The sequence below is a fragment of the Macrobrachium rosenbergii genome, chromosome 46 (genome assembly GCF_040412425.1).
Source record: "Macrobrachium rosenbergii isolate ZJJX-2024 chromosome 46, ASM4041242v1, whole genome shotgun sequence".
NCBI classification, from domain to species: Eukaryota; Metazoa; Arthropoda; class Malacostraca; order Decapoda; family Palaemonidae; genus Macrobrachium; species Macrobrachium rosenbergii.
In genome coordinates, this window is record NC_089786.1 from 13,219,684 (window position 1) to 13,225,053 (window position 5,370).

Genomic DNA, 5,370 nt, shown 5'->3' on the forward strand with positions numbered 1-5,370 from the left:
TTTGTTTGAAACATGATTATGATAATGAACATGAGAAAAGTTTGTTATTCTTCTGATCATTTCTCTCTCATAGTTATTTATTTCGATGCTTCATACAACAAAAACTGCAGAAAGAGAAATCACCTTACTTAAAGGATTGGGCTTACTAATTAAGTTTGTATCTCATTACATTGTTAGTTATTGAGATAATATATATATATATATATATATATATATATATATATATATATATATATGTGTGTGTGTGTGTGTGTGTGTGTGTGTGTGTGTGTGTGTGTGTATATATATATATATATATATATATATATATATATATATATATATATATATATATATATATATATATATATATATATATATATATATACAGTATATATGTGTGTGTTGTGTGCGTAAGTGAGTGTGTGTGTATGTGTATTCGTGTGTATGTGTGTGTAGGGTAAATTACAATGGTAAAATCCTTTCGACAGAAGAATTCAAAAAGGTTTGCAAGAGGAAGAATGTATCGTATTCAACTCTTTCTAGAAACAACTGGCAACAACGCTTTGTATATTCATGACCCCTTTCGTGTGCACTTTCTCGATTCATTCTAATTCGAGCATCAGTTTCCGCTGGCATAGTACCCCTGTAATTTTTTTTTTTTTTTTTGAATGCCAAGAAAATTATTCAAAAAGTTTTCAGACACAGGAGGAAAAGTAATAACTTTTAAAATATACCAAAGCATAAGAAATCAATTGTTTGTTTTATCTTAGCATAAGAAATCCCTTGTTTGTTTTATTTCGCAAGCAGGGTTTGATATTGCACAGAAAAGAAGGTCGAGCCGTGACTAATTCCTTCAAAAGAATCTTACGAACCACAAGGCAATCTGTGTTCGGGTTGCTAAATTAGATCACTGCAGGGACAGTTCAGATGCTGTCACCTGGTAGGGATGCCAAAAACTGCCACACCACTAATAAGAGGATACTTCTCGTTTTATAGTTTTGAGTGACAAGGATTTGATTGTCCAACAGACAGCCGGGACCCTGGGATCAGTTCACATGATGGGCCCTGCCAATCTAACCAGAGTTGAAACATCAGGATACTTTTGATACCATGTCCACGCTGATCCGTACAGTATCTCCTGAGAACAGTATCCGAAGATGAAACATGGGTTTACCACTTTGAACATGATCAAAGTTTCGAAGCAAGTAATGGAAACGCCAAGGTTCTTCACCTCACAGAAAAAAAAAAGTCAGTGGCATCTGTTTGTTAGGTAATAGCCTCTGTGCTCTAGAGCTCTGAGAGTGGTATCATTATAAAAAAAAAAAGTCATCTGTTTGTTGGCATCTGTTTGTGGTATTATAAAAAGTCAGTGGTCTGTTTGTTAGGTAATAGCCTCTGTGCTCTAGAGCTCTGAGAGTGGTATCATTATAAAAAAAAAAGTCAGTGGCATCTGTTTGTTAGGTAATAGCCTCTGTGCTCTAGAGCTCTGAGAGTGGTATCATTATAAAAAAAAAGTCAGTGGCATCTGTTTGTTGAGAGTGGTATTATAAAAAGTCAGTGGCATCTGTTTGTTAGGTAATAGCCTCTGTGCTGTAGAGCTCTGAGAGTGGTATCATTATAAAAAAAAGTCAGTGGCATCTGTTTGTTAGATAATAGCCTCTGTGCTGTAGAGCTCTGTGAGTGGTATCATTATAAAAAAAAGACTGTTTGTTCAGTGGTATCATTATAAAAAAAAAAAAAGTCCTAGAGTAGCATCTGTTTGCTCACAAAAAAAAAAAGTCAATAGCATCTGTGCTCTAGAGCTCTAAGAGTGGTATCATAAGACTACTTGGAAAGATTGAGAATGTAAATGAGAGAATTATAAATCAGATTTTTGCCAATTGAAAAAAGCCAAGATAAAACAAAGTAAAGCTGTGGTCTGCATACTGTTGATACGAGGGAATGTCCCCATCCAAAGCAGCAGGGACCGTGACTGAACTGTCCACCTGTGGCTTTGAATTAATGTTGCCTCATATCCCTTGCTCCCCGGCTTCTTCCTGTCTCCTAAACTTAAATCCCACCTGCAGGATCACCATTATGGGAGCATCATTCAAGGAGTATTTAAATGCAGCCTTCTTCCTTGATTGGATTGTAATTGGCAATCAGAAGTGGACCAGGTATGGTGAAGGGTACACTAAGCTGAGAAATGATGCAAGAATTGCCTTTCCCGCTGGTGATTTCTGGATGAGGCTGAACGCTTTTTGCATGACCTTTGCTTATAAGTGTTTGTCTGCTCAAAGTTTAATCATTACCTGCAAAATTAAGAGAATAAATACCAGAGAGTCAGTCTGCTATCGTAACAAATTCAGTAACATATTCTTGCTGAATACATATATCTATAAAAGTAATTATAAATATAGCACATCTATAAAACTAATTATAATTATTGTCAACGTTATATGCTAATCAGTGACGCCACGTTGACATGATATTTCCTTTGATAACTGAGGCATCAAATTATTCTGAAAATGCTGATACATTCATAAGCAATGGGTAGTAACCCCTTTTAAAGGGAATTGAATCTGTAATATGCATAAATTTATATGAAATAATTATGTATATCTTACATACTGTACTGACAAACAGTTGCCTGTGAAAATGATTAACTGTGCTTTTTGTGATTTGGATAAATGAATTGTCCTTTACTATTTGCCCGTATGTGTGAAAATGATTTACCCAACTATTGTGGTTTTACAGACAAACGGTTAATTATTATGCGCCACTGACGAGATATATATTTTATTCTCTTAATAACTATGATTTAATTTAAAAATTAAGTTATTGTATTGGCTCCGCACAAACACTTCAAAATCCTCGATGAAGCAGAGAGCGCCAAAGCTAACTATATATTACAGGCATCAAAATATATTTGCGTTTTCACATCACTTCTATAAGACGTCTACGGGACAGATTTAGTCACTTTATTTTTCTCCCACTAACCAGCACTTTTCTTTACCTAACTCTTCACCGAAGCGATTTTAAGGTAAACACTAATTTTTAAAGTAAAGTTTCCTAAGTCGCCATCACAGAAAAACTGTAAACTTTTTCTGACGCTCGGTATAGAATGCCGGGGTTCGAGCGCCGAGCCTCTCCAACCGAGATGCGGACCGGCACACGTCTGCACCGAACGACGTCCAGACAACCACTGGCACTGATCCTAGGTTTCTAGCGCTGCTTGGAGTTTCGAGTTGGACGCTCTCAAACTGCGAGGCTCCTGTGTAAAATTCCATTGCTGAGTGAGACCCGATAGGGCTTTCCACTCACAACAAATTTATGGTAGCATATAACGTATGTTTTTCCTTTTTCCCGTTTCTGTGATACAATGGCATTAACAACTCTGAGAATCGAAAAAATGTTAAGTGCGAATAGAAATTAATTTGGGGAAAAAATGGAACTTCTTTTACATAATAAAAGCAACAACTTCAACAGAAGATGGCTAAAACCAGGTCCTATTTTAGATAACCAGTTCATTCACATAACAATGCCCTACCCATGCAATATATACCAAACATACAACGCACACTAATCAAATTCATCTCTGCTCCTCGCTTGTCGAACAAAAGATTCGGACATAAATGTAATATTACCGCATTTGCATAATTAAATGGCCTATCATCGTGAATAATGGCCGGGAAAACTTTTATTGTTATCCGGAAACATCACGAAAATACTCCCGGGAAAGAGGAAAGCTCGTTCCTTGTAAATCTGTGCCGGATGACAGCCTTTGCTGAAACAATTTTACGATATATGACCGCCAGCTTTGCCGGAAAGCGTAATTATGGCCTGTTTTGGGGCCATTCCATTATATATATATATATATATATATATATATATATATATATATATATATATATATATATATATATATATATATATATATATATATATCTGTATATGTACATGTATACATATAAAATATATATATATAATATATACAGTATATGTGTGTATGTATGCATGTATGTATATTTACATGCATATATATATATATATATATATATATATATATATATATATATATATATATATATATATATATATATATATATATATATATATATATATATATATATATATATATATATATATATATAATATATATATATATATCACATACACACACACACACATATATAATATTTGCTCGAATATTGGGGCACAAATGCCTCGTAATATCGAGTTCACGTTTGGGAATAACTCGCATCTAAGGGATATGAAAAGTGCATCTACCCTGTCCATTCTTATGCCTTTTGGGTATCACACATTTTCCCATTCATCCACATAGAGAAATGACAGCTGATTTCGAATCAGGTGTACATATCCCTTCGAAATCAGGCTCTTGTTACTTTGAATTGAAATAAACCCGTCTCCGGCCTGACCTCGAAGCGCAAATTAGGAACGCGTTGCCAGTTATGGTAGTTTTGTCAGTAATTTCCTTGTGGCCTTTTTCATGCTTTCCAATATTAAGACGCAACTACCCCTTTAGCTGGTCCGCTGGTATAGTGGTTCGCGTATCCCCCAGGGCGATGAACGATCACTGGCTCTGTATCGTGATCAGTTACTGCTGCAGTGTGGGGTCTGTGGTGGGAGGTTGAAACCAGCCTTCTTCTGTTGAAGCTTGAATTTCAAGTCAGTGGCCCCTTTGTGTGCTTGTTCCGAGCAAATAGGTTCATCTACTGAAATAATAATAATAATAATAATTAGTGCATCTACCCTGGACAGGATTCGAAACCATGCCATTTGGGCTAAAGCGCTCTGGTTCGAATTCTGCCCAGGGAAGGCGCAAGATTCGTTTTATCTTGCAAAAGTCTTTAAAAAAAATTCATGAAAATGTTGACGATTTATTATAAATCCTGTATTCAAAGATATATGAAAATATTATTATCTTACAAAGTTTAAATTTTTTTGCGGTGATCAACATAGAACTCCTCACTGTCTAAAAAGGACGAAAAGCCATCTCTCTTCTTCTAGCGTGATTTTTTCCAAGAGGTTTTTTGCATCTACGTCTTTAGGTATAATACCTGTACCATGGTGTCAGTGGTCTATAATACCTGTACTATGGTGTCACTGGTCTGTAATACCTGTACCGTGGTGTCAGTGGTCTATAATACCTGTACTATGGTGTCACTGGTCTGTAATACCTGTACCGTGGTGTCAGTGGTCTATAATACCTGTACTATGGTGTCAGTGCTCTTTAATACCTGTGCTATGGTGTCAGTGGTCTATAATAACTGTACCATGGTGTCAGTGGTCTATAATACCTGTACTATGGTGTCAGTGGTCTATAATACCTGTACTATGGTGTCATTGGTCTATAATACCTGTACCATGGTGTCAGTGGTCTATAAT

At 35.7% G+C, this 5,370-nt stretch overlaps 1 protein-coding gene across 1 annotated transcript in view; it reads right to left on the bottom strand.

Annotated features, from left to right (window-relative positions):
• LOC136830224 (neuronal acetylcholine receptor subunit alpha-10-like) overlaps positions 1–3,168 on the bottom strand; it is a 151,020-nt gene extending 147,852 nt beyond the window's left edge. Inside the window, exon 1 of the mRNA XM_067089522.1 lies at positions 2,978–3,168. The gene's annotated coding sequence lies outside the window, so the exon portion shown is untranslated. The remainder of the gene's footprint in view (positions 1–2,977) is intronic.
• Between the last annotated feature and the right edge of the window lie 2,202 nt (positions 3,169–5,370).